Source organism: Hylobates moloch, unplaced genomic scaffold, assembly GCF_009828535.3.
Source record: "Hylobates moloch isolate HMO894 unplaced genomic scaffold, HMol_V3 SCAFFOLD_1, whole genome shotgun sequence".
Classification (NCBI taxonomy): Eukaryota; Metazoa; Chordata; class Mammalia; order Primates; family Hylobatidae; genus Hylobates; species Hylobates moloch.
Genome location: NW_026652276.1, coordinates 189157564 through 189183810, shown reverse-complemented (window position 1 = coordinate 189183810; position 26247 = coordinate 189157564). Strand labels below are relative to the sequence as shown.

Genomic DNA, 26247 nt, shown 5'->3' with positions numbered 1-26247 from the left:
TTTCACGAGGCTCCCTCTGTCTGGAACACTCTTCCCGCACATGTCCTCATAGCTCACTGCTTCTTCTTTAGGTCTTTGCTCAAATATCATTTTCTGGTGAGTTATTTCCTGAACCTGTGGCAAGAAAGTATATTACGCATGTACATATACACACACATACATGCACATGCACACAAACACACACACACATTGACATGTTGGAACCCCTGTACCCCCTCCTTTGTTTTATTTTTTTCTCTGTAATACCACCTAAGAAACTATATAATTTGCAGTTTTTTGTTTTTTTATATTTCCCTCCCTTTAGAATGTAAGGTTTGTGATGACAGAAACTTTGGTCTATTGTGTTCATGAATGTATCCCAGCACCAAGAACACTGCCTGGCATGTAACAGGTACTTAATTTGCTCAATGAACGAATGAATGAATGATGACTTATGAAACATTTAAGTTTCAGCCCTTTGTCAGATAATGAAAGTTTCATTCCTTTGTCAGATAATGTTGTTAGCTAATTAAATGCTGCTTTAGTTTTCTGTGACACCCTGATTTCTAAAGGTTTAGAAATGGCATTTTTTGGAACTCAGCTTACTCACAAATTCTGCTAGCAGGAGGAAAGGGTATTGTGGCTTTCCATTGTTAAAATGCGGAGGTGGAGTTGGAAAACAATCAAAAGAAATGTTCCTCTCATTTTTTGGACAAAATGAACAAATCTAGCATTTGTTTTTGAGAGAATAAATACTCTTCAAAAAGAACAGAAACTGTACTCAAAATCTTTGAAGTACGTCACTGATCCTTTAACCAGTAGTTAGAGGAGCAAGTATCCTAGTGACAAACACAGGCTTTGTGGGGTTGAAAGCCGATCATAAGTTTACAAAGACTGATTGGGCCTTTGGCTGGTGACTAATGCCTGGCACGGACACAGAGGAGGCTCTTAATCGGCACAGCCACATATATTTTAAGTAAAAATGCTTGTTCTCAAAGAAATTAATTTTTTTGCCTAGTGCCCTCTTTCGGGTTAAAAGAATGCATTGCTCAGGATGTAAATAACATTAATAATTTTGCCAAAGTGACGTCGTTTCCTGTAATGGTATAGGGAAACAGATTATTTGGGAAGAGGGATTCTTATTATTTGTTTCTTAGAGATTTTTCTTTTAATAATTAATTAAATTTGCTAGTTGTAAAAGCACAAAAAATCATATGAATAAGAACAATGTTCCTAATGGCCTTCCAATTACAGGGTCTGTGTTTTGTAGTACTAACATTAAAGCCAACATGTTTCGTATTAATACAGTAAAAAATATCTATTCTCAAGACCTGATCCAGACCCTGCACTCATATTTGATTTCAGGGTGTGAAGACCCCCTACAATCCCCCTCCCTCCAAAAACCGTCCTGACCTGCTGGCTAATGCCTGAACTTCTCCTCCTAGGCTTGGTTTCCATAATTCAGTTCTGTATTTATTGAGTTGCTACTGCTTCAGTCACATATCAGACATGGGATTAGCGCTCTGAGTCACCTGTATATTCTTCCATGTGCCAGGGACTTTCTGCTCTGATCCCTGCTGAAATGAAACCTCTGAGGCTTCATCCATATGTAATACTTTAGTGGCTCTACTTCAGTTCTTTCTAGGCAAAGATATTAGGATATTGAATAGCTGAGGAGAGGGGGAAAGGCTAGTACCTGTGTAAGAAAATATGCATGACTGGAAGAGACCACAGAGAAGTTTTCCTAGCTTCACAATTACTGAGGCCCTGCTTTGTCCACTAGTTATAGGGATAAAAGGATACCATTGCTTGAATACCTGTGGTTCTCCGAGTAGTTGGCATGCTTTCTCCATCCTTCTTAAGACTGTGAAGTGTGTGAAAGTACTTCAGGCAGAAGTGTCTGACTTCCATCTATAACCGAGTGAAACAAAGAATAGCCTTTGCTTCTTCCAGAGACCCTCTGGGAACTCTCCGCTAGCTCAAGTGCACTCCTTCAGCAAGTGCAGTGAAGCACTTTTCAAATGCAGTCATGTGCAGAACCCCCCATATACAAAGCAGCGGGAAGTGGGGTTGCTCCAGAGCCCGTGTTCCTCACCACTCCTCTGTGCCCTGCAGAGGCTCTGCTCCATGATGCTGTGCCCTGGTTGAGGACACTGACCACAGAGGTACTTTGGTGGTTGTCACAAATGCTGTTCTGCATTCATGAAGATGGACTGTTTAGCATGGTTTTCACATCTGCGGACTCAAAAGTCAAATAACTTAGTCAGACAATTTGAGTCTTGGCTTTCCCAATAACAAGGAACATGAATGCTATGAGGTGAATGTTTGTGTCCCCCCAAAATTCATATGTTGAAGCCTAATCTCTGATATGATGGCATTAGGAGGTGGTGTCTTTGAAAGTTGATTAAGTCGTGAGGTTAAGCCCTATTGGATGGGATTAGTGCCTTTAGGAAGAGGCCCCAGGGAGCTGTCTTGCCCTATTCTACTGTGGGTGGACATAGCAAGAAATTATCTATGAACCAAAAAGCAGGTCTTCATCAGACATGGAATCTGCCAGCACCTTGGCCTTGGATTTCCCAGCCTCTGGAAGTGTGAGAAGTAAATTTCTGTTATGTTACCCTGTTTATGGTACTTTGTTATAACAGCCTGCATAGACTAAGAGAATGGAGAAGTAACTTAACTGCTGTAGACCCCACTTTACTCATCTATAGAACATTTGATTTTAGAGACGTGTAAAAAAGTTAACATATGAAAAATACCTAGTACAGAGCGAGCCCTCTGTAAAGAGTAGTTGTCATTTTAAAATTAAATAAAATGTAATCCCAAATGATACAGAATTCTTCCATTTTAGGGGAAAAATGTAAAATCAACACATATAATGAGGGCTGCAAAATACTTGACAATCTCTTAATCATTTAATCACTTTTTCACCCACTCTTAACCCCTGTGTTATTAGTCGTTCTGTACCAAATCATATATGTCATCACTGTGCCCCTTTTTGCTATACACAAAACGTTTTTCATGTGTGGTGATGCAAATGTGGACTTTAGGGATACTAATGTAATAATGAGCCAGAAGTTAATGAACAGGAAACTGAACAAGAATGGGGCAGACAACTTGGCACCAGAGATGGCTGCGGGGCAGGAAGTACAAACTAAGCATGTCCAAAAAAGGGGAAGTGATTCAGAAGACCGTAAGGGTGAGCTAGACAAGGGGCTGCTTCTGGACCCACTGAGAACAGACTAGACTCCATGCCAAAGTCAAAACATAAATGCAAGTCCCTCTCCTCACAGCACACAAACAGAGTTTGTGATGCAGTGCCCATTTTCCTTCCCATTGCACAAGTAGTCTGTGTACAATTTACCTAAGCCCTTGGATATGTCTATTTTGTTTATTCTTGGTTCAAATGCATTCGTTCTATCACCTGGAAAATTACACATTCCTTCAAGGCAGGGACAATGTCATTTGCTTTATATCCCTTTTAATATCCTTGACTTCCATCTGTGCAAAGCAACATTCAGCAAGAAAATGGAAGCCACTTTAGGAATTTTGAACAAGGAAATATACTGGAAAAGCTGGAACTGCAACAGGGAGAAAGAGGGGTGTTGGAGGAACATAAAGGAAGAAGAGGTAATCCCCAGATCCTAAGCAGTTAGCCCTTCTGGGCAGGAGCCCATGAGCTTGTTCCTGAAAGTCCAAGTGGTTTGGTGACACTTGAGTTTGATTGTGAGTTCACTCAAGAGCTGCTGTCTCAAAAAAGGAAAAAATAAAATAAAAAGGAAAAAATAAAACAGTAAAGAAAGTGCTGGCTTTTCCTGGGCTGCTGGAGCCCAAAATCACATCAACCCTACTGCTCCTATAGCAATTGCCATCAACTGCCTCATTTTAAGATTCAGAACCAAGAATCTTTTGTCTTTATTCTGCTTTCTTATTGCTCACCAGTACCTCCAATTAGCAGAACCCAATGGAAAGACAACTAGTAAGAGTATGAGAAATTTAGGGTGCAAACTCCTGGCTCCAGTAGTATAAGGTATAGAGGAGCAGGTGTGGGCTAAAAGACAATAGGTGAATTAATCAGCACATGTGTGATAGTGGAAAGAGCCCTGAGTTTAAAATTAGAAGACCTGAAATCAAGCCGGTATCTAACTCACAGTAATAATGTGATCTTGTACAAGTTACATAACCTCTCTGAACCTAAATCTCTCATTTGTAAAAAGAGAATAATAATAATAATATCTTACAGAGTTTGGGGGAAGACTAAATGATATAATACATATGAAAACCTTTTAGAAATCATAAAAAATGTCCGTGAATTTTAGTTACTTTACACAGTCCTGTTGGCAGTTATCAAATTTACTGCTTAGGAGACAATCATAAGGGTTTTAAAATAATCTACAAAAGATTTCTGCCAGTATCACAATGTACTGCCTGCACTTAGACTTCCTTTATGACATAGGAAAATATGACTAAATTAGGGGAGACGTGAGATCAGCGTTGCTTGTCAATTTAGCAGATTTAAAAATGTTTTTTAGCAATTCTGTTCTGATGGGTCATATCCAAAGATAAGCAGCTGAGCCCTCTTAGCAGCAGGAAGGAAGGGCAGCTAGCCTTGGGTTACACAAATGAACTTATTAAGGCGATTTATAAAGCCATCTAGTTAATCAGAAAGGAGGGGAGTGAAAAGAGCCTTTCTTAGCCAAGCCATGATCGCCTGCTGGACAATTAGAAGCACAGTTTTCATTATACTGTTGTAGTCCTCAGTTGGGGTCAGGCCTATGAGCTAGGATACAGCTGGTGGGTGGATGCAGTAAGGCTGTTAATTAATCACAAGGGGGTGGAAACCGAGGATGAGGCATTCACACCGTTTGATTTTCCATGGCCCCCGTTCCACTGCATTGACCCTTGTTTTCTAGGCTGACCTCTGTTAGATTTCTATGAATTGTTGCATGTTAGGTCTTCATTTACAAGTTACCAGTGGAGTAACTTGTAAATGGATTTTAGCAAACCATTGATTTGGGCCTTCATTAGATAAAGATTGGGTTTAATGTCTTTTAAATATTTTACAGTAAAATGCTAGCTCAACCATTGTAGGAGATTTGCTGGATTTAGCTATTCATTTGTGCTTTTAACACTACAGCTGTTAAAGCCAGTTAAAATAACAACAGCTAATTTTTTCCTAATGCTTTCTCTGTGTCAGCCACCATTCTAAGCACTTTCCACTGACTGACTTAAACTTCGTAATAACCCTGTGAGATAGGAGCCGTGATCGCCATTTTTGCAGATGAGGAAATTGAGGCATACAGACCTTCAGTAACTTGCATAAGGTCAGTTAGTAAGTGAGGAGCTGGGCTTTGCACCAAGGTCATCTGGTTCCAGTGTGTATTCTTGACCACTAGGAAGCATTGCCTCTCAAAAATTGAAACTGCTGTCTCTACTTGTTTGATGATTTTTTACTTAACTCTGTATGACATATTTAACAACGCAAACTTTTGTGGATAAAACATACTCCTGAATTAGTAAGCAAGTCTCTAAACTTCAATTGCATCCGTGTTTTCAGGTTATCCTTTCTGACTCTGATATTGTTTCAGTATTCTAACACTGGAAATTAAAATATCTAAACCGTTTTTTCACAAGTAAAGAAATGTACTACATAAAAGGACCAGAATAAGCATCTAGTGCCAACAGAAACTTGGACATATTATTTTACTGATTAGGAAACAATCCCAAAGGGACCAGAGCTACTTAGTAGCCATGCAAGGTCTAGACAGCATCTGGCCCTGGATGGATTTCTTACACCCGGAGTCCTGAAGCCACATAGCACTTTTAAATTAGTTGGTACCATTTAAAAAAAAAAAACAGTTGATTTCATATAAAAATTTGGAGTTCTGGCTAAAAGAAAAATGAGGTGATCTGCAAAACTGGGTGTGTATTTCCCTGACCACTATCAGCTAAAGCTGAGTAGCAGCACCCTGCACTGTTTAAGCGGGGCCCCAGTGCCCTTTCCTCCACTGTACAGCTGTATTCTTTAGCATTAACTGTTTGGCCCCCTTAGGCATTTGAGTTTGAGACCACTAAACTAATTGGAAACAAAGACTTTCTGATTTCTGTCATGTTGTCTTTGTGTAACACCACAGTGTTCTTTCAGAAAATTATGGCCATTTAGATTTCAGATCCTTTTTAAAAATGTTTTAGTTTAAGATTATAGTCAGATTGCAACTCCTCTTATGGAGTAATAAAATTGTGTCTCTTCCTCCATACTTTCTTTTCTCTTCTCTCTCTGTCGCTCTCTCTCTTTCTCTCTCTCTTCCTCTCCTGTTCTCTCTAACTTAGAGAATTTGTGGTGACATATTAGTTTCAGGCACGGTCAAAAGAAACATTGATTACTGTCTTCATTTAGATGCATTAAGTATATACATACATAACAAATATACTTAAAAAACAGTCAGTGATAACTATTGTTAGCCAGTCCTGACTCATGCTTACCTGTCAAGAAAGACACATTTGAGAAAGTACAAACTCTTTAAAATCAACTTGTCTTTTTCTATGTTGTTATGCCAGTCATTACACTGTATTAATCTCTGGCTTTCTAATTATATAGCATCAGGCATATGACCTCTAAACATTTGCTTGATCGCTGGCTATTTTTAATTCAAAAATAAATTGCATAATGAAACTAATTCTATTTCCCATTGAGATAGTGCATTTTGAATTACTAAGAAGGGAGTCCAATTAAGTAGTATTTATCCAAAGTAAATGCAGGAGATAATAAAATATTTCCATGGCATGTTTAATTCAGAACACTCATGCTATGTAAATTAATTTGGTGTTGGATTGGGGTTATATGGAGGAAGGAGTTGCCCAGAAATGCAGCCCTTTTCTTTTGATCTTGTATATTTTATCTGCCAACAACCAAGTGACTAGATTCTGGACTCGCCGGTTTTCGCATTGGAAATGCGACTAATCCCAGGTGGTTTTGTTCATTCTCTCTGAAAGATTTCCCTCTGAAAGTGCCCAGATGTGAGCACTGTAACTCCAGCTTTGTAATGCTGTTTATCTGGCAGCGGAAACCCTATTTGCAATAGTTAACTATCTTTTTACATTTGCCATGGTCCAGCAGTGTTGCAGAGCTTTGAGGCTACAGTAGCGAGTTGATGACAATCAGCAGATTCTAAAGCCTTTTCAGAACCCTGAAAGAATAGATAATGATAGTATACAATGCTGAAATGACAAAAGCAATAATGGATAGTCAAATGTTGATGCAATTTAGCTTCTAAAAAACGATTACAGTTCATTTTCTTTGATTATCTTTTTCAAGTTTTAACTTTAATTCTTTATTGTTTAAGTTCTGTAAAATGGCATTCAGAAAAACATTACCACATGAAATCTGTCAGAAATGTTTAGACAGTTGTAATCACAAAGAGTAGAAATGCTTGCTTTGTACTGTACTGTTGACCCAGCTCTGTCCTTCTCTGAGCGTTGCTGATTCAACTTTTAAAGGATCTAAATGATTCCTTTTTAAATGTTTGAGGAAAATGGTTTTTAGCTTTTGTGTCAGATAAGAATGGTGTTCCCATCTGAAAGAGTTAAACCAAATACAGTAGTAGTATGTTTGCTCAGGACAAGGAAGTCTGGTGGTCAGCAGTGAGAAAATATGGCACCCAACACATCATTTTAAGGGCAGATGATCCTTTTTGCTTTCTGCCTTTCCCTCCTTAGTTTGTGTTCCTAGTCCTTATTTTTTCAATTTGACTACTGGTAATGCCCACATAGTATGCAAAAAAAAAATTAGGAGAGGCAAAAAGGATGCACGTCTCATGACAGTATTATTTTTCTAACTGACAAATTTATTGGATTTAGCTAACATTGAATGTTGACCTTTGTTGGCTTTGAGATGGAGCCTTTGAAATTTATGAGATTAATGTATAAGCCTAGTTATTATTTAACCTATTAAGTTTATATTTAGTAACACCATAGGCTTGCTCCAAAAGTAGGGATTCTCTTTCTCTTCATGGGCTTCTTTTTTGAAAAGAAGGAGACTCACAGTACCATTTTTTGTTATATTACAGTTGTTCTCAAACCTTAGTGTGCATCAGAATCACCTGAAGGATTCACTACAATACAGATTCTAGTCCCCAGCCCCAAAGTTTCTATTCAGTGGGCTTGGGGTAGGTCCAAAGAATTTGCCTTTTTAGCAAGTTTCCAGTTGATGCTGATGCTGGGGGTCTGGAGACCTCATGTTTAGAACCCAGTGGGTTAGAAGAATTTTCTATTACAAGTCAAGATTCTTGCTAGTGAGGAATCTAGATAAGGCTTTAAATAAAGCCTGAATTTCTGTGACATAGGTATTGATGGCATTGAATTCAACAACCATTTCTTGAGTGCCTACCATGTGCCCAACACTGATGACACTACTAGTCTTGAAAAGAGAAAGATGAGTCAAAGAATCTGCCCTTAAAAAGCTTATAAACAGATGTTGGTCAAAATTTACAAAATTTTAGCTAGATGGGAGGAACAAGTTCAAGAGATCTGTTGTACAACATTGTGACTATAATTAATAACAATGTAGTTTTCTTGAAAAATACTAAGAGAATACATTTTAAGTATTTTCACCACACGATGACAGCTATGTAAGATAATACATGTTAATTTGCTTGATTTATCCATTCCACAATGAATATCTATTTCAAAACATGTTGTACATGATAAATATATACAATTTTATGTCAGCTTAAAAAAAAAAGCCTTACAAACAAGCTTCAAGTACCTAAATGACTGCACTTAAAAGGCAGAGAATTTATCTATATGTTTTCTATTTATACTGTTTATAGTGTATAAAGGATTTTTAATGGAATACCAAATTTCTTTGATCATACTATTTCAACTCTTCCAATGGTTATTTTGCATTTCTATTTGAAACAGACAGTTGTATCCTGTGATCGCTCCAAGTCCTAGATAACTTTTGTTTCGGGGAAGTTTCAGCCCTGTTCACTTCATGTGCTATTCCAATCAGGCTGATCTTCAACCCCCTACCCCACCCTCAGAAAAATAAAAATACAGAAAAGCCATTGCAAGTAATAAAAGAGACCCAAGGTCTAAATCATAACCGTTAGCCAAAGAAATGAATAATATCTCCTCCAAAGAAGGAAAATTATACCTGCTTCAAAAATAAAAATCACAAGCAAATTCAGTAGTGATGGTCTATATGGTTAGTTACCTGTTTTCTTTTTGGTGGGAGAAAACACTTTCCCTACTGTTACTGGAAAGACTAATGGAGAACTCTCCCTGGCTCCTGCTAATTGTTAATGTATTCTAGGAAGCATTTAAATAGAAGTGGGACAGGTTCTTATGTAATTTAAACTGTCTATCAACCTGAGAAAGGATTTGTGTCTCCAACAAAATATGCTGTTAAATAAAGACAGGGGTATGCAATAACATATGAATTGATGAGAAGTGAGCTAAAAAATAAGTTTCTTATTAAATCTAAACTAATTGGCATATAAAGATGCATGTACATTAGTTTACTTACAGTTCTGAAAATACTACACTGATGTACATTTTCCATATACCTTTGAGTAGCCATTGCCAATATACGCAGTTGTTAAAAATTTTTATTTTTATGGATTTAGGGGTACAAATGCAGTTGTGTTACACAGATATATTGCATAGTGGTAAAGTCTGGGCTTTTAATGTTACCCATCACCCCAATAGTGAACATTGTACCCAACAGGTAATTTTTCATCCCCCATCCCCCTCCCACTCTCCCACCTCTTGGAGTCTTCAGTGTCTGTCATTCCACTTTGTATATTCCTGTGTATACATTGTTTAGCTCCTACTTGAAAGTAAGAACATGTGGTGTTTGACTTTCTGTTTTCAGAGTCATTTCACTAAGGATAATGATCTCCAGTTCAATCCATTCGGCTGCAAAAGACATTATTTTATTCTTTTTTATGGCTGAGTAGTATTCCATGGTTATGTGTATACGTATGTGTGCACGTATGTATGTGACATTTTTTAAATCCAATCCGTTGATGGACACTTAGGTTGATTCCATAACTTTGCTTTTGTGAATAGTGCTGTGATAAATATATGAGTACAGGTGTCCTTTTGATAAAATGATCTTTTTTCCTTTGGGTAGATATCTAGTAATGGGATTACAGGATCAAGGGGTAGTTCTATTTTTAGTTCCTTGCAAAATCTCCGTACTGTTTTCCACAGAGGCTGTACTCATTTACATTCCCACCAACAGTGTATAAGCATTTCTTTTTTTTTCCACATCCTCACCAACATCTGTTGTTTTTTGACTTTTTAATAATAGCCATTCTGACTGGGTGTTAGATGATATTCATTTTTATGATAAGTGATGTTGAGCGTTATTTTGTGTGTTTGTTGGCCACTTGTATGTCTTCTTTTGCAGAATGTCTATTCATGTTCTTTCCCCACTTTTTAATGGGGTTATTTGTTTTTTCTTGATGAGTTGTTTGAGTTCCTCGTAGATTCTGGATCAGTTTTTCCTTTGTTAGATGCATTGTTTACAAATATTTTGTCCCATTTTGTAGGTTGTCTGTTTACTCTGTTGATTGTTTCTTTTGCTGTGTAGAAGCTTTTTAGTTTAATTAAGTTCCATTTGTCTATTTTTGTTTTTGTTGTGTTTCCTTTTGAGGACTTAGTCATAAATTCTTTGACTAGACCAATGTTCAGAAGAGTTTTTCTTAGCATTTTTATAGTTGTTCTAGCATTTTTATAGCTTCTTCTAGCATTTTTATAGTTTCAGGTCTTACATTTAAGTCTTTAATCCATCTTGAGTTAATTTTTGTATATGGTAAGAAATAGGGGTCCATTTTGATTCTTCGGCATATGGCTTTTCAATTTTCCAGCACTATTTATTGAATAAAGTGTCCTTTCCCCGGTGTATATTTTTGTTGACTGTCAAAGATCAAGAGAGTGTACTTAGAAGAGCTTGAATAAACAAACCTCTTTCACGTGCCTTATAAAAATTACCCGTTTAGGATTTCTTAAGATTTAAAAACTCAATGTACTGGAACCTCACTAGGTAAGATGTGCCTAAACATAATAAAAATATCATATCTGATTCTATGGACACTAAAGTAGAATGGAAAATCTGTGGGTTATGGAGTAACACAGACCTGGCTTTGAATTATGGTTCTTCTATCTACGGCCATACCACCCTGAGCGTGCCTGATCGTGTCTGAATTATGGTTCTTCCACTTAATAGCTGTGTCTACAAAATGGGAGGGGAAATACTTACTTCACAGGATTTGGGAGGATTAAATAAAGTAAGGTACAAAAAGTACTTAGAAGAATGGCTGATACATGTGAATCATTCAATAAATACTTCCTTTTCCACATCAAATCTTTCTTCTATTCCTTTTCTTCCACCTCCTTCCTTTTTTTCCCTCTTTCTTCTTCCCCTACTCTTCCTCGTTCTCCTTTTTATTTCTATTTGTTCATTCCAGTGAGTATTATTCTACATAAAGGAATCATTTCACTGAATCTCTATCATCATTTTCATTTATTGAAGATGCACTTAATTTCTGAAAAGGTCATTCACAGCCAACACCATGCTAGTGGATAAGGCTTATAAATATTGCTCTAAACAGTGGATTGCAAACTACTGCTGCTGGCCACACCTGTCCCTCTTCCTATTTTGAGCCATAATTTTTTTTGTTTTAAAATGGTTGAAAAAGAAAAAAGGAATAATATTTCATGATGTGAAAATTACATGAAATTCAAATTTCTGTGACCATAAATAAAGTTTTACTGGAACACAGCCATATGCATTTGTTTAATCCTATGACTGCCTTCATGTGGTAATGACAAAGTAGTTTCAACAGAAAGTATAAGGCTTACAAAGCCTACTGTAAGCCATACATACGTTTTTGACTCTTTCCAGAAACTGTTTGCTGACTACTATTCTGAAGGATTGAAACATATGTGCATTTTAATTTGGTTTTGAAGCTAGCTCTGAAAGGGGAGTTTTGTGGTAGAAGCAGGGCTAGAATCCATATTGAGCTTCCTAAGGTGACTATGTGGACGGGAGCTTTCAAAGAGATAGATGGTGGAGTTTCTGATACAATTGTGTACACACACAGACAAAAATCCATCTCTCTGCTCTTCTCATCATGCCATTAACTCCTGACAAAATATACTGAATGATAACTTTGTCCAAAGGAGTTTTGTTTCTAGCTTCCCAATGCTTTTAGACAATTCTGTCTCTGAAACAATCAAGACACTAGTCTGGAGAAACTGTTCCAGTAAGGTTTCACTGAAACAAGCCCCATTAACAGTTTGGACCTGAATCCTTCCCCCTACCCTAGTTAGTACGTTATCCTTGGGAAATCCATTGTCTCCTCTGAGCAAACTGGGAATTCTATTGTTTCTCTTTAGGACTAAGACTGACCAGATCAAATATCCATTTTGAAAACTATTGTAAAGCTTTTTTTCAAAACAGATTGAAACCAATCACATATTCCCTGATAGTGCCCCCTGATAGAGCCAGTACCTGTATTTGTGAATAAATGCATATTGTTCTTCAATTAAATACAAACAGCTATTTCTGTGAGGATTAGTGGTATAGTATTTTGCCCTAAAGGAATGGAACTGAGTGAACAGGAAAGGGTGGAAGGTCTTTTTTGTTGTTGTTCTTGCAGGCATGTGGAAGACATGACACAATCTGGTATTCAATCACTGAGACTGAGGGAGGAGACTGAGGAATAAAGCCATTGGGTGGACTTGGAGCTCAGATGGTTTAGCTAGACAAGCCAGTGGATTTAATAAGTTAGAGAACAGTGTCCATCAATTACATTGGTGCTCCTGACTTTTCGTAATAGCATCTAATTCCTCTCCTCTCTCAACGTCTCACCCGTCTGTTGTTCACATTGCTGCTTCAGTCATTCGAGGAGTAGGTGAATGAGCCCTTCTACCCACAACTCTGATTAGTCATTCATTTGCTGGGGTGCTAATTATGTGCTAGGAGCTGTGCAAAGTGCGTGCAGCACAAAGCAGAACAAGAAGTGTGTCCTGCCCTCCCCAGTGAGGTGCTTACAGGCTCCCAGTGGAGACAGACTTGTAAACGAGTGTAGTGAAGTAGGGTGGGTTTCTAATGTATGTCTGTGTGAGTGAAAATCACTTCCTGGGGACAGACAAGTAAACTAACGGTTGCAGTTCCGTATAAGCTATGAGTCGGGCACAGAGGAAGAACATCTGTCTCAGAGCAGGGAGTCTCAAAAAGCTTCCAAGGAGAGGATGGAGACTTAAAGAATGAGAAGGGGAGGGGTGTGAGCCACACAGAAGTGAGCAAGTGTCAAATCATAAGGGACCTTATGTGCTAAGTAGGAAGTCTGAACATTAACTTGGAAACCACAGGGCCCTGAGCAGAGAAGTCGTGTGATTACGGTTTTGTAAAGGTGCTCTGGAAGCTGTATGGAGAATGGACTGGAGGGTATTGACTCTGGAGGCAGAAAACCTTGTTAGAGCTATTTAGGGTATCCAAGTCTGGCCTGCAACACCTAAATAAAGTAAAAGTTAGAGGTTGAGGAGAGAGACTCACCTGAACTGGGTGACTTCTTAAGGTGGTGAGGGAGAAGGAGGAGACAGGAGTGTGGATGACATAGGTTTCAGCTTGGAGTCCAAGCACCTGAGAGTAGTTCAAACATCAGATGTTTGTAGTAGGAACAACAAAGACAAAGTAGAATAGAATTTTCAGACAAGAGACATTTAAGAAATGTGATAGAATTTGGAAATGAGAGGCCGGGCATAATGGCTCACACCTGTAATCCCAGCACTTTGGGAGGCTGAGGCAGGTGGATCACCTGAGGTCAGGAGTTCGAGACCAGCCTGGCCAACATAGTGCAACCCCGTCTCTACTAAAAAATAGAAAATATTAGCCAGGTTTGGTGGTGTGTGCCTGTAATCCAGCTACTCATGAGGTCGAGGCAAGATAATCACTTGAACCCGGGAGGCAGAGGTTGCAGTGAGCCAAGATCGCACCACTGCACTCCAGCCTGGGCAACAGAGTGAGATTCCATCTCAAAAAACAAAACAAAACAAGAATTTGGAAACGAGGGACATGTACAGGATGAATGGAGTAAGAGAGTGTAAGGGGGGCTGGAAAAGGGACTTTCAAGAGCTAAAATGTGAAGGAAGATTGTGGAACCAAAGGGAGTGGAACACCGAAAAGAAGGTAGCAAGGGGTCAACAGTGCCACTCGCTGCAGAAAAGCCAAGTGAGACCACGGTAGATAATGTCATTCTCTGTTCCAGGAGCCTCAGACTTAGACATCCAGGACCCTCCTGGAAGTGATCCAGCCTTTTCCAAACCTGTCTCCTTTTACTCCTGGCATCTGTCGAATTGAACCATTCTGTTTCCCACGTGTGCCCCTCATTCGCATCTCCTGCTCCTTTTCCTTTCCTGGAACAAGTGCTTCAAAGTCCACATCAGATGGCATCACCTTCAATTGTGACTAATCTGGCATTATATCTCTCCCTTTCCTTGACAATCATAGCAATTTTTCTGTACATCTCTGTGACACAAATCACTTTCTACCAAATATTATGATCACTCATGTAATTGTACTCTTTCTGCTCAGTTGCAGAGCACACAAATCATATTTGCAGAATACTTTGAAATTCAACTGTTAGGTCATACTAAAGACATGTATGTAATGGTCTTTCACTAACAATCTGAAGAATTCTTTTTTGTTTGTTTGTTTTTTGTTTTTTTTTTTTTTGAGACAGAGTCTCGCTGTCGCCCAGGCTGGAGTGCAGTGGCGCGATCTCGGCTCACTGCAGGCTCCGCCCCCCCCGGGTTCACGCCATTCTCCTGCCTCAGCCTCCCGAGTAGCTGGGACTACAGGCACCCGCCACCACGCCCGGCTAATTTTTTTTTTTTTGTATTTTTATTAGGGACGGGGTTTCACTGTGTTAGCCAGGATGGTCTCGATCTCCTGACCTCGTGATCCGCCCGCCTCGGCCTCCCAAAGTGCTGGGATTACAGGCGTGAGCCACCGCGCCCGGCCTAATCTGAAGAATTCTAAAACCAACTTCCCACCACCAAAATTTAGCTCTTAGAAATTTAATGATGTGTGATATGAAATCAGTATAGCTGACTTTCTCACAACATTCTTACATTGTTTGTTCATTTTCATAGACAATTTTAACTTTGATTACAGAAAGTCAGTATACTTAGAGAGCAGGGAACAGAGAAGCATTTTTAAACACTGGTTTTTAAAGGAGGCTGCATATTAGAATCATCTAGGGAGTTTTAGAAACCCTGGTGCCCAGGTTCCACCCCCAGAACTTCTGATTTAATTGATAGGGCCTGTGGCCTGGGCACTGGGAGTCTTCAAATCTCCCCAGGCGGCTCTAGTGTGCGGTAGAGTTTGAGAATTACTGTTTTTCAAGTTCACTTGCATTTGAAGGTTGCGTCTTTTACTAGTGGTGACTAATTGTTTCTACACTGAAATGTGTATGTAGTTATAAATTTGTTTTTAACTGTCATGTATTCTCTCTTTTTCTCTTTTTCTCCCTGTGCCCCCAATTCATGAGAGAACAATCTGCAAAGGATGACTGACAGAGCTCTTATCTCTGCCAGGAGAGAAATACCAATTTCTTTTATAAATGGGTTGCTTTGGCCAGTTGCCAGAAAACAACAAAACCTTGAATATATAAAAATGTCTGGCTTGATAGAAAATACATTTGATTTTACACTAAAATTTTGAGGTATATTAACATTGTTCCAAGTACCAAAAAGAAAAAAAAACCATATTAACTTTATTCTTAGCAAGTTCCAGGTAAGCAAAAATTTCTTTTAAAAAAATAGGTAGATGAGTGCTACTGCCCCAGTGTTATACGTTTCTAGTAATCATGTCTCCAGAAAGAAAATGTGTATAGATTTCTTTCTTTAAAGAGAAATGAAAGAGAAAGAGAGATAAGCACTGAGGTATCCGTCAGCTCATCCCAGACATTAGTAAAGTGCTCCAACTTGTGTTTTACAGGAGAAATCCTAACAGTGGTTTCTTGCTTACATTCTCTGTTGGAAATCTTAATTTTAGTCCTTTCATTAGAAATGGTATAATAATATCTTTTGTTCTTTATACTGTACTTTGTTATACTACTAAGTTTGTGTACTCTTTATAAACAGATGGGTACATCCAGAAGTACTAAATAAGTGATCATACATGGCTGCTTGTTTTTTAAACTATTTCCATATTTATGTAACTGTTATGTCAAACAGGACTCACAGGGGGCAATGACATAGCAACTTTAATTTTTCCCACAGTTGCTCCTACCCTTCTGCTCTGTGGGGCAGTTCTGCTCCTGGAAGAAATCTCAGACACTTAATTCACCCAATTGTGTTTAATCAAAAATCTTCCAAACACTTGAATTCCTGAAACACTCCCAGTTTGGTTATTATTACATCCAGTTTGCCCATCAAAACTTCCAACTGTGTTCACAGCCAAGGCTCTGCCCCTTCCCCAGCGCAAGCCTGCTGGCATGGTCAGAGAATCCCCAAGCTTGGCAGCCATCTCATGCTGATAGCATGAGATGAGTTCCCTGGAGACCCTCCATTCCCCACACCCCACCTCCCAACTGCCACTGGGGCTTTACCCTGCGTTTCTGGTGGGTCCAAGTGTATAACCCCTCCCTTAGCCCCTGGGCAGCCAGCTAGACCCCTCTGCCATCCTTTCAAATTTTTGCCAAGATCCAATTCACATATTTCCTATGCCATGAAACCTTTTTGATTCATAATCTCAAGATAGCTTCCTTTTCTCTGAACTCTCATAGCACGTCATGCCTTCCTGTACCATTTATCCCTTTATTCCTTGTATTTCAGTAATTTATGGCACAGTCTCCTGTTATCTCCCCCACTATACTCGGAACTTTTTGATAATGCTCATCATTCATTTTTTTATTGCCCACAGTGTTGGGTTTAAAAAATATATATTAAAATAAAAATAAAGGCATTTATAAAATGTGTAGTTAGGTTATTATCATATTTAAAGTTCACGTTATATATGTAAACAAGTATATAATTGAAGACAAGAAATTACTCAGGTATTGAATTTTGCTCATTTCATCGGGTTGAGAGGAAAAGGTAGACTTATATTTTATAATTTTGTAGATATTTAAAAATGGAAACAAATGCAGTCATTCAAAAGCAATTTATCTAAAATAATTTAAGTTGTTATATGAAGTAATTATCATATTTATTGTGTTATACCAAAGAGCAGGCAGCAGATTATTTCCTTTACAAAAGGAACCCGTATCTAAAAACTGTTGGGACTTCAGAACAGGTTTTTCATCATTTAATTTTTAAATATATTGAATACCTTCCTGACTTTAAAGAGCTTTTAGCATAATAGGCCATAGCCTCCCTGTCTATCTTCCCTGTCTTCATGCAGAAGATAATTCATTTTTTTGACTTGATATTAGTAAGCATACAGACCCAGAGTAAAACCCAGCTTATTAAATATTTAGGAAATCATATTACGGTGGCATTTGTGTCTTCTTTATAACAGCCGTGCTGTGTTGCCAGATACTTAATTTCATTATGTAAAATACAATGACATTGTTATTTCCCTCAGTCCAGTTAAAAATGGACAACGGTCAAACTATTTTCAGTAGCACCAAAGAAGCTAAATATGAGAGTTCTAGGTTAATCTCATCATGATTCTTGAGACAGTTCAATGAAAAACATTCACTTCAGATATGTTTAGGGTTTCATCTTTCATTGTTGTCCAGTGGGAGGTCTCCATTCTAACTCTTACCATTCTGTGAGTTCAGTCATTCTTTTTAAAGGTAGTTGTAGCACAGTTGAATAGCATGGGCTGAGTGCTGGATGTGCTTAGGGTGGTAGTTCTTGGCCATCCCAGTAATTCTTTATTTACTCATCAAAACTGCACTGGCAATCCTGCTTGGCAGAGAGGGAGTAAGAGAGGCTTTTACCTCACATATGAAGCTCTGGCCTCTTCCTGTTTATTGCAGATTGCAGCTTGTTCTGGTGAAAGGAGCCAGAATTGCTAGAGCTTCTAAGTTCATTCGCCCATTGGGGAGAATAATTTTATTTTGAGCTACCAAACAAAATAACTGTGAGCCTACTGATGTTAAGATCAGGCCAGCTCTTAACCTACAGGATTCTGTTGGTGTCTTTTCATTCTGGGCTTTCAATGTATTCACTATTAAATGGTTTGGATACAAAAATTACCTGGAGAGACCTAAGACTTGTTTTTGATGGTAAATCTTGGACTGGGCTGCTGAAGTGGAGTGTGCAGCTGAACATGTGGGACACCAGTGTCCATTCTGCGTTGATGCTTAGACTCCTCTTTAAAACACTCCGCCCACATTTATGTAGCTGTTAAATTACAAATAATACTCTCTTCCTTTAAGCAGCATAAAGATGGTGTTGCAGGCTGGGCATGGTGGCTCATGCCTGTAATCTCAGCACTTTAGGAGGCTGAGATGGGAGGATCACTTGCTTAGGAGTTTGAGACTGGCCTGGGCAACATAGTGAGACTTCTGTCAAAAATTGGAAAAAAAAATTAGTTGGCTGTGGTGGCACATGGCTGTAGTGCCAGCTACTTGGGAGGCTGAGGCGAGAAGATTCTTTGAGCCCAGGGGTGGGGTGGGTGGGGAGGGCAAGGGGGATGGGGGAAGGCGGGAGGTCAAGGCACCACTGCACTCCAGCCTGGGTGACGGAGCGAGATCCTGTCTCAAAAAACAAACAACAACAACAAAAAACCGGTGTTGCATAAGTCACACTGTGGGTGAGGGCATAAATCTCCCCAGTTCCCAAACTTCCAGACAGAAAATGTATATTTTTCTATATTTATGTATATATTTTGTACTTTGAGAATGAGTGTTTAAAGGCTTATGAAACAAACTACAACAATTATGAAACACAAAACACGGTTCTGTTAGATTTGTGAGTGTGTAAAAATGTCAAATATTTTCATCAACAGGAAATAAAAACAAAGGAAATAAAATTGATAAAATATTATTAATCTCAAGGAAAAATCTGCCACTATCACATTCATGTAATCAGAGACTTTCCAGCGATTTTAATCATGCTACACTTATGCCATGAAATCCACTCAGATTAACACCAAATAACTCATCTCTTACCAGATAGTCTTTATCTGGGTATGTTTTCTCTGTCGCCTGGTATAATGGAAAGAGTGCCTTCTAAGCAGACAACCTTCTTTCAGTGGCTTGGCCTCTTACTTTCTATATGGGCCTTGGCAAGACACTGCCACTCTTCAAGCCTCAGTTTTTTTATCTGTAAAATGGGAGTCCAAGTTCATTATTTCTTTTCTGGAAGAAGAGTTTTAGAATTCAGGATTATCGGAGTTGCTTCCAAGATGGCCGAATAGGAACAGATCTGGTCTACAGCTCCCAGCAAGATCGACACAGAAGATGGATGATTTCTGCATTCTGCATTTCCAACTGAGGTACCTGGTTCATCTCACTGGGACTGTTTGGACAGTGGGTGCAGCCCATGGAGGGTGAGCCAAAGCAGGGTGGGGCGTCACCTCACTCGGGAAGCACAAGGGGTCGGGGGAGATTTCCCTTTCCTAGCCAAGGGAAGCCGTGAGTGACTGTACCTGAAGGAATGGTACACTCCTGCCCAAATACTGTGCTTTTCCCATGGTCTTCACAACCAGCAGACTAGGAGATTACCTCCTGTGCCTGGCGTGGCGGGTCCCACGCCCACGGAGCATTGCTCACTGCTAGTGCAGCAGTCTGAGATAGACCTGGGATGCTGGAACTTGGTGGGGGGAGGGGAATCCACCATTGCTGAGGCTTGAGTAGGCAGTTCTATGCTCACCGTGTAAACAAAGTGGCAGGGAAGCTCAAACTGGGCGGAGCCCACTTCAACTCAGCAAGGCTTACTGCCTCTCTAGATACCACCCCTGGGACAGGGCACATCTGAACACAAGGCAGCAGATGGTTTCTGCAGACTTAAACGTCTCTGCCTGACAGCTCTGAAGAGAGCAGTGGTTCTCCCACCACAGCGTTAGAGATCTGATAATGGACAGACTGCCTCCTCAAATGGGTCCCTGACCCCTGTGTAGCCTATCTGGGAGATACCTCCCAGTAGGGGCTGACAGCCTCCTCATACAGGTGGGTGCCCCTCTGAGATGAAGCTTCCAGAGGAAGGATCAGGCAGCAATACTTGCTGTTCTGCAGCCTTCGCTGGTGATACTCAGGCAAACAGGGTCTGGAGTGGACCTCCAGCAAACTCCAACAGACCTGCAGCTGAGGGGCCTGTTAGAGGGAAAACTAACAAATAGAAAGGAATAACATCAACATCAATGAAAAGGACATCTGCACCAAAACCCCATCTGTAGGTCACCAACATCAAAGACCAAAGGTAGATAAAACCACAGAGATGGGGAGAAACCAGAGCAGAAAGGCTGAAGATTCCAAAAACCAGAACGCCTCTTCTCCTCCAAAGGAACACAACTCCTCACCAGCAAGGGAACAAAACTGGATAGAGAATGAGTTTGACGAGTTGACAGAAGTAGGCTTCAGAAGGTCGGTAATAACAAACTTCTCTGAGCTAAAGAAGCATGTTCTAACCCATCACAAAGAAGGTAAAAAACTTGAAAAAAGCTTAGATGAATGGCTAACTAGAATAACTGGTGTAGAGAAGACCTTAAATGACCTGATGGAGCTGGAAACCACAGTACAAGACCTTTGAGAAGCATGCACAAGCTTCAATCAAGCAGAAGAAAGGATATCAGTGATTGAAAATCAAATTAATGAAATAAAGCGAGAAGACAAGATTAGAGAGAAAAAGAGTGAAAAGAAAAGAACAAAGCCTCCAAGAAACATGGGACTATGTGAAAATACCAAATCTACATTTGATTGGTGTACCTGAAAGTGACAGGGAGAATGGAACCAAGTTAGAAGATACTCTTCAGGGTATTATCCAGGAGAACTTCCCCAACCTAGCAAGGTAGGCCAACATTCAAATTCAAGAAATACAGAGAACACCACAAAGATACTCCTCGAGAAGAGCAACCGCAAGACACATAATTGTCAGATTCACCAAGGTTGAAATAAAGGAAAAAATGTTAAGGGCAGCCAGAGAGAAAGGTCGGGTTACCCACAAAGGGAAGTACATCAGACTAACAGCAGATCTCTCTGCAGAATCCCTACAAGCCAGAAGAGAATGGGGGCCAATATTCAACATTCTTGAAGAAAAGAATTTTCAACCCAGAATTTCATATCCAGCCAAACTAAGCTTCATAAGTGAAGGAGAAATAAAATCCTTTACAGACAAGCAAATGCTGAGAGATTTTGTCACCACCAGGCCTGCCTTACAAGAGCTCCTGAAAGAAGCACTAAACGTGGAAAGGAACAACTGGTACCAGCCACTGCAAAAACATGCCAAATTGTAAAGACCATCAACGCTATGAAGAAAACTGCATCAATTAAGGGGCAAAATAATCAGCTAGCACCATAATGACAGGATCAAATTCACAAATAACAATATTAACCTTAAATGTAAATGGGCTAAATGCCCAAATTAAAAGACACAGACTGGCAAATTAGATAAAGAGTCAAGACCCATCATTGTGCTGTATTCCGGAGACCCATCTCATGTGCAGAGACACACATAGGCTCAAAATAAAGGGATGGAGGAAGATCTACCAAGCAAATGGAAAGCAAAAAAAAAAAGCAGGGGTTGCAATCTTAGTCTCTGATAAAACAGACTTTAAACGAACAAAGATCAAAAGAGACAAAGAAGGCCATTACATAATGGTAAAGGGATCAATGCAACAAGAGCTAACTATCCTAAATATATATGCACCCAATACAGGAGCACCCAGATTCATAAAGCAAGTCCTTAGAGACCTGCAAAGAGACTTAGACTCCCACACAGTAATTATGGGAGACTTTAACACCCTACTGTGAATATTAGATAGATCAAAGAGACATATCCAGGACTTGGATATCCAACAAGGATATCCAGGACTTGAACTGAACTCTGGAACAAGCAGACCTAATAGATATCTACAGAACTCTCTACCCCAAGTCCACAGAATGTGCATTCTTCTCAGCACCATATCACACTTATTCTAAAATTGACCACATAATTGGAAGTAAAACACTCCTCAGCAAATGTAAAAGAACAGAAATCATACCAACTGCCTCTCAGACCACAGTGCAATCAAATTAGAACTCAGGATTAAGAAACTCACTCAAAACCGCACAACTACATGGAAACTGAACAACCTGCTCCTGAATGACTACTGGGTAAATGACGAAATTAAGGCAGAAATAAAGATGTTCTTTGAAACCAATGAGAACAAAGGCACAATGTACCAGAATCTCTGGGACACATTTCAAGCAGCGTGTAGAGGGAAATTTATCGCACTAAAGGCTACAGTAACCGAAACAGCATGGTACTGGTATCAAAACAGAGATATAGACCAATGGAACAGAACAGAGCCCTCAGAAATAATACCACACATCTACTACCATCTAATCTTTGACAAACTTGACAAAAGCAATGGGGAAAGGATTCCCTATTTAATAAATGGTGCTGGGAAAACTGGCTAGCCATATGTAGAAATTGAAACTGGATCCCTTTCTTACATCTTAGAGAAAAATTAACTGAAGATGGATTAAAGACTTAAATCTTAGGCTCAAAACCATAAAAACCCTAGAAGAAAACCTAGGCAATACCATTTAGGACATAGGCATGGGCAAAGACTTCATGACTAAAACACCAAAAGCAATGGCAACAAAAGCCAAAATAGACAAATGGGATCTAATTAAATTAAAGAACTTCTGCACAGCAAAAGAAACTACCATCAGAGTGAATAGGCAACCTACAGAATGGGAGAAAATTTTTGCAATCTACTCATCTGACAAAGGGCTAATATCCAGAATCTACAAAGATCTTAAACAAATTTACAAGAAAAAAACAACCACATAAAAAGTGGGCAAAGGATATGAATGGACACTTTTCAAAAGAAGACACTTATGCAGCCAACAGACATATGAAAAAAGCTCATCATCACTGGCCATCAGAGAAATGCAAATCAAAACCGCAATGAGATACCATCTCACACCAGTTAGAAGGGCAATCATTAAAAAGTCAGGAAACAACAGATTCTGGAGAGGATGTAGGGAAATAGGAACGCTTTTACACTGTTGGTGGGAGTGTAAATTAGTTCAACCATTGTGGAAGACAGTGTGGCAATTCCTCAAGGATCTAGAACTAAAAATACCATTTGACCCAGCCATCCCATTACTGGGTATATACCCAAAGGATTATAAATCATACTACTATAAAGACACATGCACATGTATGTTTATTGCGGCACTATTCACAATAGCAAAGACTTAGAACCAACCCAAATGCCCATCAATAATAGACTGGATAAAGAAAATGTGGCATATATATACCATGGAATATTATGCAGCCATAAAAAAGATGAGTTCATGTCCTTTGCAGGGACATGGATGAAGCTGGAAACCATCATTCTCAGCAAAATATCACAAGGACAGAAAACCAAACACCACATGTTCTCACTCATAAGTGGGAATTGAACAATGAGAACACATGGACACAGGGATGGGAACATCACACACCAGGGCCTGTTGGCAGGTGGGGGGCTGGGGGAGGGATGGCGTTAGGAGAAAAACGACGAGTTCTTAGGTGCAGCAAACCAACATGGCACATGTATACCTATGTAACAAACCTGCACATTGTGCACATGTACTCTAGAACTTAAAGTATAATAATAATAAAAAAAGGAAAAAATAGAATTCTGGATTATTTTTAGTATTTTGATTTTTGAAAGATAACATGATATATAAATATATATAATCAAAATGATATATATATGTTACCTTTCTAAAATCAAAATTCTAAAAATAGGGTGCTATGTATATAAATATATAAAAATGTATATAAATATATAAAAATGTATATAAATATATATAAATGTTGTATAACACCCCCAGTGGGGTCTAGAACAGTACCCTATGATCAAACATATTAGTAACTCTTCAGTAAAACGTACAAACATTTACACTTAGTGGGATAAATAAAGAACGTCAACTGGTCAGGTTTGTCACCAAAACTTGCATTTTTCAGAGCTTTTGGATAAATGATGGTGAGCCTGCACTAACCCCTACTTTAGGAGTGTGTGTGTTCAGCAAAGAGCAGTTACTGCCCCAATAGTAGCTTGTCGTTTTTACTTAAATTAATGGCAGATAATGTGGATCTCATCTTTTACAAAAGTTGGAATGTGAATAAAGAAATTCTACTCAATATACAACTTTGATTCCTACTAGACTTTATAAAAGACTGTGTGATACTTTAAAAACGGTGGTGAAATTCACTCTTCAAGAAAATAGTGCTCACAGGAGGGCATAAATGCCTTCTTGAGTAATTTTAGATCCAGATATGTTACTCTGTTCTGAGATGATTGATAAGATCAGAATTATAGATTTAGATTAGGAAATGAGATTTCCATTACATACAGTTAAAATTAGTACCAAGACATTTTTAGCTTTTTCCCTTTTGCTCATAAGTCTTACTTGAGGGGATAAAATCAATCACTTCATTTGTTCAGCTAGTGTGGCTGAACTCTCTGAAGTGATTTATGTTTATGCTAAATTTTGCTTGCTAGTTTATGCTCCATGTGACCTCAGCCCAACAGTTTTCAGCATGTGTTATGCCAGGATCAGTGTGAGTTATCTCCCAAGAAGTTTTAACAGTAATAAAATACCAGAGTTAGTAAATTACTTAATCAAAAAGTAAATGGGTAAGAACTTCAGGTTACCCTATGGTAATCTCATGGTCACTTTGTTAGGTTCTTTTTTTTTTTTTTTTTTTTTTTTTTTGACATGGAGTCTCAGTGTTGTCGCCCAGGCTGGAGTGCAATGGCACAATCTTGGCTTACTGCAACCTCTGCCTCCCAGGTTCAAGCATTTCTCCTGCCTCGGCCTCCCAAGTAGTTGGGATTACGGGTATGTGCCACCATCCCTGGCTAATTTTGTATTTTTAGTAGAGAGTTTCACCATGTTGGCTAGGCTGGTCTCAAACTCCTGATCTCAAGTGATCTGCCCGCGTCAGCCTCCCAAAGTGCTGGGATTACAGGCGTGAGCCACCATGCCTGGTCACTTTGTTAGGTTCTAATATACCTTCCTAAATGGAAGAGAAAGTGTGGGCACAGTGTAGGAGTGTGTTTTGAACGAATATCATCCATCGTGTCCTAGCAGAAGACTATTTTTTCCTTTTAAGAGCCTCTTTTTCTAGCATATTTGCCTGTTACTGAAAGTAAGGAGATGTAAATCTTTAAGTATATGTTTTATGTTACATTTGGAAACAGTAATTTTTAAAAGTCCACTTCTTGCTGGTGGCTGTTTGATCTTTATTGTGGTAAAATATACATAACATAATATACATAATTTATCGTTTTAACCATTTTTAAGTATAGCTCTCATTTTTATTTATTTTTAATTTTTCTTTGTGTGGGGGGTTTTCTAATGAAAACTGGAAAATCTGCTAGACAAATTCTGAAAGAGCTGGAACACTTAAGTGTATAGTTCTGGAGCATTAAGTATATTCACCTTGTGTCAGCATCACCACTATCTATCTACAGAGCTTTTCCTCTTCCCCAGCTGAAACTCTAGACCCATTTATAGTAACTCTGAACTCTCCGCTCTTTCTTCCAGCCCCTGGCAAGCACCATTCTTTCTGTCTCTCACATTTGACTATTTTAGGTAACGCATATAAATGGAATCATACAATACTTGTCCCTCTCTGACTGGCTTATTTCACTTGGCGTAATGTCCTCAATATCAGAATTTTCTTCCTTTTTAAGGCTGAATAATTTTCCATTGTATGTGGGAACCATATACCACAGTTTGCTTATCCATTCATTCTTTGATGGACACTTGGATTGTTTCTACCTTGCGGCTCTTGTGAATAATGCCGTTGTTGTGGACATAAGTGTAGACCACTTCCTGATCTTGAATTAGTATAGTTATTTGTGTGCTTAGAGGTGCTCGTCTTAAGAAAAAAAAAAAAAGTCTGTTACTATGTTAACCTGGCTATTTAAAGTCTCAATAGCAGAAGTTCAGCATAAATAGCCCTTTTAAATTTCAGATTTAACTGTGAAACCCTCTCCCTATCTGTGAATTATTAAGTGAATTAATTATTAAGCCTCCACACGAAGGGAACCTTGAAGGGGGGTGCTTGGTCTTTTCTCTCGCTGAGGGACCA

General features: G+C 39.0%; 1 protein-coding gene and 1 non-coding gene across 31 annotated transcripts in view; one reads left to right on the top strand and one right to left on the bottom strand.

The window, feature by feature from the left end:
* Positions 1–26247, top strand: part of NRCAM (neuronal cell adhesion molecule) — a 311540-nt gene that overhangs the window by 164883 nt on the left and 120410 nt on the right. The gene's annotated exons all lie outside the window — the stretch shown is intronic.
* On the bottom strand, positions 25497–25558 carry LOC116809872 (U7 small nuclear RNA). Its single transcript, XR_004370042.1, has one exon. It is a non-coding gene; the product is annotated as a U7 small nuclear RNA (small nuclear RNA).